Below are 13979 nucleotides of genomic sequence, written 5' to 3'. Positions count from 1 at the left end.
TGATTAATACCTCCGGTTTCCTCTGATCAGAAGGTCAGGGGCAGTGATGCTAGCCGGGGGAAAGCACTGAATCCACCCTGACTTGTTAAGGGAGCAAATTCACACTGTTGTCCTTAGTCACTAGTTGCTGGTTGTCCACGTTGTGCTCTGAGGTTGGGGCCTCCCCATATCGCCCGGCTCTCCTGGGGCTGTGGCTCTCGAACTTCAGCGTGCATCTGGGTGATCTGCAGGCCTTGTCCAAACACACTGAGCTTCCCGCCAGATCTGTTGGGTCAGGAGACCTGGGGTGGGGCAGGAGGTTTTGCATCACCAACAAGTTTCCCAGGTGATGCTGCTGCCACCCATCTACAGAATCATACTCTGAGGGTCATTGATTTGGAGCATCACACCCTCTGGCTTCCCCAGCCCTGCCACCTGCAGCAAATGTCTCCCCATCGACATGGAGGGTTTTCAGTGGCTCTCATCATTCTGGGGATAGTCTGACCTGCATTTCAGTGTGTCTCCTCTAATTCTTTGAGTGGACAGATGGACAGTGAAGAGGCAGAGGAAATTAGGAATAAAAAGTTAACTGAGAGGACTTCCCTGGTGGTCTGGTGGTTAAGAATCTGCCTTCCAATGTAGGGGACTTGGGTTCCATTCCTGGTCAGGGAAATAAGACAGGCTAAGATACAGCCAAGTAAATAAATATTAAAAAAAAAAAAAAAGATAGCTGAGTCAATATTTAAACTGTGGTCAATCTGATGACAAAAGTCTATCTGCTAACCACTCTGCTGTGTACATCTGGAATCCTTTTAACAAAGAACCTGTTTCAGGTTAAGACACTGGCTATTTCCCCGGCTCTTTCTGACAGTATGTTGAGGGTATTTCAAACAAGATGATTAAGTTAAAACACTTAAAACAAGGTCTGACAGAGAACAGACATTCAAGACATGTACCTAGAAGTACATCCTATAGCACAGAGATTAGAAGCACAGGCTCTAGATCAGAATGCCTGGGTTTGAATCCCGTCTCTGCCACTTATTAGCACTCTGGGCAAGTTACTTAAGCTAACTCAGTCTTCTCATCTGTAGAATGGGAAGAATCCTAGTAGTATTTCCAAGCTTAGAATTGAGATCAACTGAATTCTTGTCTGTAAAGTACTTAGGACAGTGTTATCGCTCCTGGTTCAATGCTTTTGTGTAAACAAAAATGCAGTGTAAATAAAAATGCAATGTAAAAAGCAGATTGGGCATGGGGCAAATTCAAGTTTTGCTTTTTGGAACTTCCTGAAATTTTGTTTCCTGAATATTTTCTATTGGTGGTTAGAGGAACCTGCAGGTCCAGAGCTCCTGGAGCTTGTCCAGACTCTGTAATTGTACTGGGTGATGTCCTATGCCCTCATCTACCCCTGAAAGCAGGGACCGCATGTTAGGTACTCTTAGTCCCCTTTCCTGGGGCAGGACCCCCTACTGTAGTGGCCTGGTAAATAGTTGTCGGTTTGCTAAATGTCTTTTGGGATTTGTGAGTTTGGTTTCTTCTCCAGCTGATACTGCCCAACGTCCTGGGTATTGTGTCTGTGGGGCTCAGGGTCACCCTGGAAAGTGGAGTGCTGGTCAAGGCACCCTGACCAGCCTTGAGGTCAAGAATAAAGGGCTTAGTAAAGGCAACTCCTATAGGCCTGGCCCTCAGAGGGGTTTTTCTGAACATTTTACCAAAAGTCTGGATGAATGGGAGCTGGTGTCACACTTCTTGGATTCAAATCTTGGCTAAAAACGACTCCTTAGTGAACTGGAATAAACTGCCTCACTTTTTTCATCTGTTAAATGGGGATACACGTAGCAGTTACTTCACAGGATCGTTTTGTGGATTAGGTGAGTTACACTGGACTTTAAAGCATTGCTTCCCTGGTGGCTCAGAGGTTAAAGCGTCTGCCTGCAATGTGGGAGACCTGGGTTCGATCCCTGGGTCAGGAAGATCCCCTGGAGAAGGAAATGGCAACCCACTCCAGTATTCTTGCCTGGAGAATCCCATAGACAGAGGAGCCTGGTGGGCTACAGCCCACGGGGTTGCAAAGAGTCGGACACGACTGAGTGACTTCACTTCTTTAAAGCATTAGGACAGTGCCTGGCCTGTGCTATATGTCCAATCCGTGTTGGTTGGTAGCCAGAGAGTGGGTGTTACCTGTGGTCCTGACAGCCATCAATCCCATCTGTTAGGTCCCTGTCACTTTGCACAGAGGGATAAGCATGTGAGTGAAGACTGTCGTGGCCTGACTGCTTACGTCTTCGTTTCATTTATTACAAGAACCCATCAGTTTTATTTTTCTTAGGTAGCCATTCTCCCCAAATCCGAAGGGCCCTGGTGGAATTGTCTTCTGAACTGATATGTCAGATGCATTTAGACGTCAGATGGGTTTCTTCTTATCTTGCAGCTGATACATTTTTTATAAATCATCAGCTCCAGTGTCCTTTCAAGCTACAGAGACGATATGCTTTTTGTGTTAAGCTGCAGAATGACTTTTCCCCTCGTTCAGAGTGAAGCACTGACTTCCCGAGCTCTGTAAATGGGTTCAACATACTTATTATTGGAGCAGCAAGGTGAAGTTTTCACTGGAGCTTATATGATTCTTTGGAACTCTGTGTTATAAGACTTTACATTGATATTTCAGGTATTCCTAACAGTGTCTAAGCAGTAAGCATGACATATATACACATAATATAGCTCTGTGAGCCTTTTCTTCCTTTACCTTCAAATATTTAAATTTTTATTGGAATATAGTTGATTTACAATGTTGTGTTCACTTTTTCATTTTAGAAAATGATAAGTGAACCCTGGTGTGCTGCAGTCCATTCGATTGCAAAAAATCAGACACAACTGAGCGACTGAACAACAACAACAAAAAGTGTCATTTTAGAAAACTTACACAAATAATTTTTTCAGTCACATATAATTCTACCACCCAGAGCTAACCACTGTTAACAACTTTTTTTCTGTGTGTGTGTGTAAATATTTCTTTTACAGAATGTGATCAGGCCAATGGGTAACACAACGTCTGTACCTTTTTAAAGCTGTAGGAGGTTGTTGATGTAGGTATGTTTTTGAACATGCTGCAATTTGGCTATAGTTGCACACAATGACCATTAATATAACTTTATAAAAATAAAGGAGTTTCTGAAATAAAAAGTATGATCAGGCTGAACATACCATTTAATATTTTGTTGTCATTTAGTTGCTCAGTCATGTTCGACTCTTTGCGACCCTGTGGACTGCAGCACACCAGGCTTCTTGGTCCTTCACCATTTCCTGGAGTCCACTCAAACTCATGTCCATTGGATGCCACCCAACCATCGCATGCACTGTCACCCCCTTCTCCTTTTGCCTTCAATCTTTCCCAGAATCAGGGTCTTTCCCAGTGAGTCAGCTCTTTGCATCAGGTGCTCAAAGTACTGGAGTTTCAGCTTCAGCCCTTCCAATGTATATTCGGGGTTGATTTCCTTCAAGATTGACTGGTTTGAGCTCGTTGCTGTCCAAGGGATTCTCAACAGTCTTCTCTAGCACTACAGTTCAAAAGCATTAATTCTTCAGCGCTCAGCCTTCTTTATGGTCCAACTTTCACATCCATACATGACTAGTGGAAAAACTATAGCTTTAACTATATGGCATTTCTTCATGCTATAAATATTTTTCTGCACTGTTAAAAAGTCTTAAGAATAACCTCCCTCTTCATTCCCTGTTCATTATAGGAAAGTTAATTTAGGTAAATAACAAGAAGAAAATTTTTAAGTTCCCATAATCTAACCATTCAGAGGTAGCTATCAGTAGTTGGGCGTATGTCCCCTTAGACTTTGTTTTGAGTTTGTGTATTAAAAAAAAAAATTTAGTATTGTTCTTTTTGTTCATCTGCTTTTCTTTGTCTCTTGACTGTTGATCTGTGTATACCACTGAAAATGGATGTATAGTATTCTTTTCTAAAAACTTATTGAAGTTTAGTTGATTTAGTGTTGTGTTAATTTCTGCCGTAGAGCAAAGGGACTCAGTTATACATACATATATGCATTCTTTTGCATATTCTTTTCCATTATAGTTTATCACATGATATTGAATATAGTTCCCTGCACTATAATAGGACTTTGTTGTCCATTCATTCTACAAATAATAGTTCGCATCTGCTAATTGCAAACTCCCAATCCACCCCTCTCCTACCTCCCCGACTTGACAATCACAAGTCTGTTCTCTGAGAGTCTGTGTGTTTCATAGATATATTCCTTTGTCCTTTAAATTCCACATATAAATGTTATCATATGATACTTGTCTTTCTCTTTCTGATTTACTTCACTTAGTATGATCATCTCTAAGTCCATCCATGTTGCTGCAAATGGCATTATTTCATTTGGATTTTTGTTGTTGTTGTTGTTGAGTTGTATGAACTGTTCATATATTTTGGAAATTAAGCCCTTGTTGGTCACACTATTTGCAAATATTTTCTCCTGGTCCATAGGATGCCTTTTTGTTTTGTTTATGGTTTCCTTTGCTGTACAAAAGCTTGTAAGTTTGATTAGGTCCCATCTGTTTATATTTGTTTTTATTTCTATTGCTTTGGCAGATTGACCTAAGAAAACACTGGTACAATTTATGTCTCGAAGAATGTTTTGCCTATCTATGTTTTTTTCTAGGAGTCTTATGGTGTTATGTCTTAAATATTTAAGTCTTTAAGACACAAAATGCCTTATAGTATTTTAATTTAAGGATGTATTATAATTTAAATATAAATTTACATTTTAACATGTAAATTATTTTAATTTTTAAAAATATTTAAACAATATTGTGGTTAATACCCTGTACCTTGATTTTGGGGCAAATCTTTCTTTCTTACAGATGAATTCCTTCAGGTAAAATTGCTGGGTCAAAAGTTTTAAACAAATTTGATATTTATTTCCAAACTGCCATCAGAAATATTGTAGCAATGAGCATGTCTATTCATAATAGCTAAGAGTTCCCTTCAGCACAGAGAGAAACACTGGTGCTATCTTTCAATATTTGCCAACTGAATAACCATAATTTTCTTTCCACTATTTAATTTGCATTTCTTGGTTTAATTTTTAGCATTTTAATGTTTATTGGCCATTTGATTTATGACAGTTGGATATGTGGTAAGTATATTCTTTCTTCAAAATCATTTATTCTGCATATATTTTTCTCATCTTGTCACTTGCTCTTTCTCTTTGTAAACTTTTTGAAGTACACTTAAAAAATTTTAATTAAATAATTCTTAGTTGATTATTTCTTCCTATGGCATCATATTTAAGAAATCCTTTCTCTCCTCAAGCTTGTATAAATATTTATTTCAAATTTTCTAGTTTTTAATTTAAATCCTTGAAATATCTGGAATTGTCACACATAGAGTAGGATAAGAGGGTCCAACTGTACTGTAATTTTTTAACAGCTTGATTTGAGGTATAATTCACATACTATAAGACTTGCCCTTTTAAAGTGTATAGGCAATTTTCCTGGTGGTCCAGTGGTTAAGACTCTGTGCTCCCATGGCAGGACCACAGGTTTGATCCCTGGTTGGGGAGCTAAGATCCCACATGCTGCCAAAAAATAAAAGTTTAGAAAAAGTTAAGTATACAATTCAGTGGTTTTTAATGTATTCAGGGTTGTGAACCATCACCACTATCTAATTTTAGAACATATTCATAATTCCAAAAGGAAACTCTGCATCCCTTAGCAGTGACTTCCTATTACTGCTCCCCATCCTGGCCCTAAGCAACTACTAATTACAATACTCTCAGTCTCTTCAGATTTGCCTAATGTAGACATTTCATATAAATGGAATCATGGTATATGTGACCTTTGTGTCTAGTTTCCTTCACTTAGCATGTTTTCAAGATTCATCCATATCAGCATGTATCAGTATTTCATTTTAATTGCTGAATAAATTTCATTGTATGGGTATACCACACTTTATCCATTCATCAGTTGATGGACTGATGTCCAAAAACTTGAGTCCGAAAATTCAAGTTTCTGATTTTTGGCTACTATGAATAATGCTGCTCTGAACATTTGTGTACAAATCTCTGTGTGCTCAGGAGCTTTTCAATTCTTTGACCTTCCCCTCCACTCTTTTCTTTTAAATTGTTTTGTGGGATCTTCTTGGATCACGGATTGAATCTGTCTCCTGCATTGGCAGGTGGATTTATTTTTACCACTAAGCCACCAGGGAAGCCCCATTTCCCCTCTACTCTTACTCCCCCTTCCCAGAGTCTTAAATATAGACTTGCGCTGGTGAGTCAGCTTTGACCACTTGGGTGAGGATGTTTCCCAGGGGTGATGGCACAATAAGATGGATATAACTGGGTTTCTGGATGACCACATGAAGCAGAGCTGCCTATGACCGCCTTGGACCCCCACACCCACTTCTAGGCTATTATCAGTTGGAGGGAAAAAAATCTGTTTTGCATTTGAGTGCCTTGTTTGGCGGGGTGGGCAGGGGGGCGCTCTTTGTTATAGCAGCTAAACATATGTTATGCTGATTAAAACAATACTTTTAATATATGCTGTACAGAGACAAATTTTCCCTTAAATGTCCACTCTGTTTCATGGATCGGTCTAGTCTTGTACCAAAACCACAGCTTCAATTTCAATAATTTTATGTTTAAATGGGAGAAGGATGGGAGGGGCCTATGTCTCTCTCATAATTTCTAGAGCACTTTTTGACTTCTCTCTTGCATTCAGTCTTTCAAATGAATTCAGACTCATTTTGTCAGCTTCCACCACCTCCTTTTTTCCACCTCCAAAGTCATTGGGTACTTTCCAATCAAAAGTCATTTTTTGGTCTCTGAGAGTTGGCTCATTTTCTAAAGCTGTGTGTCAAAATGCTAGCCTCGGCATTTTCAAGGTGTATTTGGGCTCCTCTCTCTTAATATGACCACCAGCCAACATCCAGGAGTCAGCTGGACATTTAAAATATACCCAGTCCTCCATGACCGTTGAGCCCATCCACCTAGAGAGAGGGAAAGACCAGCTGTGGTCATGGCTTCCAGGGAGGCAGGGAGGACACACACACTTGAACTGTCCATGACACAAACCACAGAAACAAGCAAAATCGTACTGAGTCCAAGATGCTTACAGCTCTGGGTCTGTGTTACAGGGAGCGTCTGTGAGGTCGCAGTGGAGGAAGGTGGCATTGCTTCACACCAGTGAGATATTTCTCCTAAAGACAGTACAGTGTTGCAATGTTGATAACAAGAGAGGAAGGGGACTGTTAACTGAGTCTGATTTCCCCCTATTCAGTGGTTAGGAATACATCAATGTACAGAATTCTTAATTCAGTCATATACAGAGTAAGTGCCATCTATTGTAATGTATTCTTCCTCCCTCCACTGCTCGAGGACAGCAGAAAGCAATTCTCCTACTGGAATGTGCAGTTGGTCCACCACTTCACTGAACCAATTTAGGATGCTCAACTTCCTTTGTAAGATGGATTTTTTTTTTTTTTTTGCTCCCTATTCACATCGAGGGCCCTCGACATTTGGAATCTGGATGGCATCGTTTTGGAGAGCATGCACACTTGAAGTTCAGGAGTGTTCTCCGTTTAACATACTTGCAGCTTAACTTTTTTTCTAAAATTCACTTCTATATTGTACAACAGATTGTTTACCTTCAAAACAAATTTCTCCTTATTTTTGCTATTGTTCACATCTCCATGGGTAACTTCATAGACTTGGGCAAAAGCCCCTTCTCCAAGAAGCTGATCAACGTAGACCAGCAAAGAGCCTAACTGGAATTCAGTCTTGGGCTTGATGGCTGGAAGCTTACATGTCCATTCGTAAGTATTTGGATAGAAACTCACTGGTTTAGAAAGCTCGGATAAAAGTTTGAGAATCAACTCCTCATCTCAGGAACTCTCAACAGTGAAGTTTGGAGCGTCTACGTTCCTAAACAAGCCAGCCTGCATCGATTCAGCCTGGAGCCCAGCGCTGGCTTCTGACGGATCCTCTGCAATGGCAAAGTCAGGGGGTCCCACTCTGCCTTGCTGGTCAGCATGGCTGCAGCAGGCTGGCCCAGACAGAGCAAGGATGCAGAAGGGACATCTGCGGGGCACATTAAGTCTCAGCTTATCTCTTCAATTGGACTGAACTTTCTTTCAAGGGTTCCACCTTGTTTCTTTTGAAAGAATCCAAAGCCACATGGGTGTGCTGGTGTGCTACCATATTTTCTTTCTCTTCCAGTGGGTGCACGGAGTCCATGGGAAGCCTGGGGAAGGGCACAGACGTGAGCTGCACGGCGAACCTCAAGTCTCCTGGGCTCTTGGGGCTGGGCGCCAGGCTTTTGTTGCAGCGGACACCGCCCACGGCTGAATCATCCAGAAACTCATCAGTGTGAGGCATTTCATTTGGTTTTGTAGGAAACCAGCTCATGGAATGTTCTCCAAAGGTCCTGGCTCCTGCAGGTTTAGTTTTTGGCTGTGGTAATCCATAATTTTCTTTGTTTCCATCTTCAAAGACAGGAAAAGCAGATGACAAAGAAGAGATGATCTTACTGACTCCCCAAAGCCCCAGAAGATGTTACATTTTTTTGAAACTTGGCTTCGAACGCATCTTCATTTTGACCTAGAGATGGCCATTCCTCTTTGTCATCAGAAATATCAGGAACTGTAGGAGCCTGAAACATATTCATGATGAAACCAAGAGCTTACTTTGTGTGCACGGTGGGTGATGGCTGCACTTTGGATGGTGTTGCCTGAACCAGTGCCAGTGATGTGTTTGGAGTTGTGTGAAAGGAACTTGTGTTAATAACCTCTGTGTTTCACACCCTCCTTTGATCTCTGCTCCACTCTGTGGCCTGAATTCACGAGTACTTTTGTTCACACACCTGGCATCTTTGCTGACCTCTGAAAACATGGCATCCATCACTGGCTGGCCTGCCAAAGGAACCGGGCAAGCTACACTCTGGTTGACGGCTGGGAACACCAAGGCAGCGGTGACAGCATTTGCCATAAGAGGAACAGAAGTTGCCTCTCTGGGTTTCTTGTCCGCATTCTTCGAGGTCTGCTGAGGGATGGCTGGAAGACTCAGAGCTCTTAGTTCCTGCTGGGAGTCTGTGTGTGGCCCCAAACATGCTGAACTGACTTCAGACATCACCTGGGAAGAGGGCAGGTTCTCATGAGACATCTCTGCTACTTGGTGTAACTTCTTATGAAGCTCATCCATTTTCTGTTTTAATAGTTGTTCATCAAAAGCATTTGCTTCTTTCCTTTTCATATAATGCCTCTCTTCATTTACCCATTGTTCATGCTTTCTCCGTAGATTGTATTTCTGGGCTCTCAGCTCTTTGAAAGAAAACTCCAATTCTCAGCGAATAAGCTTCTCCTTGCAATACATGACAAACTGCTGAACATAAGCTTTGTCTGCCATAGATGGGTGTGCAGAATATCCTGATTTAGAAATCATAATCACCCTTTGTTCCATGTTTGACCCTTTATCACCAGCTGCAGGTGTTTCTCCAGAAAGTTGTGGACTCTGATTCTTAGAAATGCAGGCTACTTCCTGGATTTGATTTTGAGTTACCTTTGATTTAAAATCTGAGCATCAAGCAGAGGTTCTGAGGTTCTTGCTGGAGTTGGCAAATGGTTTCAGTGAGGTGTGTCTGAAACATCCTGTACTGTTGCTGCGGTAGCTCCCTAGGTTTGACAGAGGAGCTGACCAGGTTCCGATCCCCTGGTTGTACAGAAACTCAAAAAACTGGTGATGGTCACTGTTGCACTTGACAAATTTTAAACAATAATTGATGAACCTTGGGTCACTGTGATATCACTTCTTATCTAAAAATTCCTTCATTAGATGCTCTGATGAAGTTGTTCACAACAAACTGTGGAAAATTCTTCAAGAGATGGGAATACCAGAGCACCTGACCTGCCTCCTGAGAAATCTGTATGCAGGTCAAGAAGCAACAGTTAGAACTGGACATGGAACAACAGATGGGTTCCAAATTGGGAAAGGAGTATGTCAGGCTGTATATTGTCACCCTGCTTATTTAACTTATATGCAGAGTACATCATAAGAAACGCTGGACTGGATGAAGCACAAGCTGGAATCAAGATTGCTGGGAAAAATATCAGTACCTCAGATATGCAGATAACACCACACTTATGGCAGAAAGTGAAGGAGAACTAAAGAGCCTCTTGATGAAGGTGAAAGAGGAGAGTGAAAAAGTTGGCTTAAAACTCAACATTCGGAAAACTAAGACCATGGCATCTGGTTCCATCACTTCATAGCAAATAGATGGGGAAACAATGGAAACAGTGACAGACTTTATTATTTTGAGGTTCCAAAATCACTGCAGTTGGTGATTGCAGCTATGAAATTAAAGGACGCTTACTCCTTGGAAGGAAAGTTATGACCAATCTAGACAGCATATTAAAAAGCAGAGACATTACTTTGCCAACAAAGGTCTGTCTAGTCAAGGCTATGGTTTTTCCAGTAGTCTTGTATGGATGTCAGAGTTGGACTATAAAGAAAGCTGAGCGCCGAAGAATCGATGCTTTTGAACTATGGTGTTGGAGAAGACTCTTGAGAGTCCCTTGGACTGCAAGGGGATCCAACCAGTCCATCCTAAAGGAGATCAGTCCTGGGTGTTCATTGGAAGGACCGATGTTGAAGCTGAAACTCCAATACTTTGGCTACCTCATGCGAAGAGCTGACTCATTGGAAAAAACCCTGATGCTGGGAAAGATTGAGGGCAGGAGGAGAAGGAGATGACAGAGGATTAGATGATTGGATGGCATCACCAACACAATGGACATGGGTTTGGGTGAACTCCGGGAGTTGGTGATGGACAGGGAAGACTGGTGTGCTGTGGTTTATGGGGTTGCAAAGAGTCAGACACGACTGAGTGACTGAACTGAACTGAACTGACAGCATATTAAAAAGCAGAGACATTACTTTGCTAACAAAGGTCCGTCTAGTCAAGGCTATGGTTTTTCCAGTAGTCGTGTGGATGCAAGAGTTGGACTATAAAGAAAGCTGAGCACTGAAGAATTGATGCTTTCGAACTGTGGTATTGGAGAAGACTCTTGAGAGTCCCTTGGACTGCAAGGAGATCCAACCAGTCAATCCTAAAGGAAATCGGTCCTGAATATTCATCGGAAGGACTGAAGCTGAAGCTCCAATACTTTGGCCACCTGATGCAAAGAATTGACTCATTTGAAAAGACCCTGATGCTGGGAAAGATTGAAGGCGGGAGGAGAATGGTTGGATAAGATGGTTGGATGGCATCACTGACTCAATGGACATGAGTTTGAGTAAACTACAGGAATTGGTGATGGACAGGGAGGCTTGGCATGCTGCAGTCCATAGGGTTGGAAAGAGTCAGACACGACTGAGCAACTGAACTGAAGTACTCTTTATTCTCAGGAAAATTCTCTTCTACCCATCGCATGTAACTTTCCTGTTAACCAAGTGGGTCATCGCCCTTGTAGCTCTGTATATGGGCTTCAAACATTTGAAAAACATTATCCAGGTTATGCATGGTGAGAGGACCCAGGCCAGCAGCAGTTTCAACTGCTCAGCTTCATTTTTGAAATGGGTTTTAAAGGAATTAGCTGAAGTAGCTTAGTTTCAAAGTTTAAGTTTAAAATGTCCTTCAGTTTCTCAGCATTAACAGATAAAAATGGCAAAAAAAAAAAAAAAAAAAAGTAAAACAATTAAAAGGCCCATAAGTATTGAGTCTATTTGGAACATCGGTATGAAAGCACAGAATGCTGTGGATTATCCCACAAGGGCTCCATTTCTTTATTGTTCTTCAGCTTTCCCATTATGACTCATTTTACATTCTTTTAATTTCACCGGTAACAAAATAGAAATAAATAATACATGCATGCATATGTATTTTGGGAGGGATGATTAATATCATACCTTCAGAGGTTACAAAAATGCAAATGGAGTTGGTTTGTGAAAATTCAAAGCTTTGTTCTGATTCATTAGTTACCGGATTCTCCTGGGCAGCACCCACAACTCCAGCAGAGTTATGGACACTTATGAAGTGTCAACATAGGGACAGAAAGTCCACATGACTGAAGGCTGTGGGACACAGAAGAGGGAGAGGGAAGTGTGTGTCCTAGTCCACCTCATCTGGAGAGGATGGGAAGTGGGGGTCCTGAAAACATTTTTTCCCCCAGGACTGAAATCTATGTGGCCTTAAAGATCCCTGTGACATCATGATGCTTAGATTCCAGAGGGAAAACAGATAATAAACATAAATAAACAAGACAATCTCAGAGCATGGTAAGTTACCCAAAGGGACCGAAAGACTGTGACTTGATGGGGACTGGGGGCTTCTCGTGAGCTGACAGACCCCTCTGTTATGATGTAGTTTAGTTCAGACTTGAGTTATGTGGAATGAATGGGGCTTCAAATCTTGATCAACTCTAGCTTGGGACAAAGCTGCTCAGTTTAAGTTCCCTCTTCTTGTTCCGGAACTCAGGAACTCAACAGAGTTTACACGCTGGTGTTCCCTGGGGCTCACGGCTATGCTCCCAGCCCCCAGCACTGTACCAGGCAGACCCTAAGTGTTCAGCGACCACTCACTGAAAGAAGAAACGGGGTACCATGTGCACCTGAACTTGTCTGTCATCTTTTCCCAAACTGCCCCTCCCCCCACGTTTCCAATCTCACGATTCTCCAGCCGGAGACCTGGGTGTCATCTTCCACACCTCTTCCCTCCTCCCACAGGCTGCACTCCCTCCTCCAGCCGAGCTAGTGCATCACTGAGTCCTCTTGGTCCTCCTGTGCTTTAGCATGTGGGGCTTGGTCCTCTGGGGTCCCCTATCCATCCTTGGTTGTTCCCACCGTTTCTTAATGGGACTCCCTGCTCCTGACGTGCCCCTCTCCTCCCCTCAACATTCCAGACTTTAGCCCGACCCCTCAAGGGTGCCTGTAACTCTGATCAGACCTCTTATTCAGAATCCTTCAGTGGCCCCCACAGCCGCCCCATTTTGTGGGATGGTCCCAGGCTGACAGGCTGCCCCAGGTCCAGCCCTCACCCCTTGCTTCCCAACCCTGGCTGTGCTAAACCAACACAGCATCTACCGACAACGAGTGTTCAGTAAGTGCTTGGGTAGGACTTGGAGGACCAGACTGGGAAATGAGTCAGCCGCCATCCACCTATACTTAGTTTTAAGGGCGGGCCTGTAGAAGGGAGACAACTGAGGCAGGTGTGTGAGCTCTTATTCTACAAAGATGCAAGCGGTGTCCCTTCTAGTGGTGAAACTCGACCCCCTCCCCTCACTGGATGAGAAAGCTCTTCAGGGTGTTAACCAGGAGAACTAGAGAGCACAGATCTTCACCAGTAGGTGAGAACAAAGGTGTCCCAGGGCCAAATCACATGACATAGCAATAATTAAAAAAAAAAAAAAATACAAGTAATTCCCTGGCAAAAGGGCCATGTGTGTGGGGGGCAGGGGTGCGGTTATAGCATGAGGGGCAGGTTGGGGCCAGACCCTCAGCTTCCAAGGGTACATGGAGGGTTCATGAAGAATCGGTTGGCAGGAGTTTCTATTTCCTTCCTTTCCAAACAGTTCACCCTCGTCACCTTCATTCCTGCAATCCAACGGCTTTCTTACCCTCCTCCCAGTGTAGACTAGCCCACCACCCCCATCCCCCCAAACGAGGGCCCAAGAACTGGATCCTGAACCAAAGCCTGGACAGAGCTGACAGACCCTCCCGAGGGGGGCCTTTGGAGGCAGGAGGGGGCAAGTGCCAATGAACAGTAGCGCCCTTCTGTGTTCAGAGAGGGGAATAAAAGCAATTATGTTTGAACAGCCACTTTGCATTAGAGGAGATTGACTTGTCCTTCTGATGTGTTGTTTCCATAGAAGCAGGGCTTAACCTTTTAAGTGAAGATTATGAAGGCACCTAATTCATTTAAAATTAGGCTTCAAGCATATCAGTACTTGCTGCTCAAGTGTTACTGTGGGCCTTGCCATTGATCTGATCGCCAGG

The 13979-nt window shown here is 42.7% G+C and overlaps 1 pseudogene; it reads right to left on the bottom strand.

The window, feature by feature from the left end:
- Window positions 1-7128: 7128 nt before the first annotated feature.
- Window positions 7129-11508, bottom strand: LOC102400143 (annotated as a pseudogene).
- Window positions 11509-13979: the final 2471 nt, after the last annotated feature.

This window comes from Bubalus bubalis, chromosome 14 (genome assembly GCF_019923935.1).
Source record: "Bubalus bubalis isolate 160015118507 breed Murrah chromosome 14, NDDB_SH_1, whole genome shotgun sequence".
NCBI lineage: Eukaryota > Metazoa > Chordata > Mammalia > Artiodactyla > Bovidae > Bubalus > Bubalus bubalis.
Note: the sequence above shows the minus strand (reverse complement) of the source record. Positions and strands in the feature narration are given on the sequence as shown.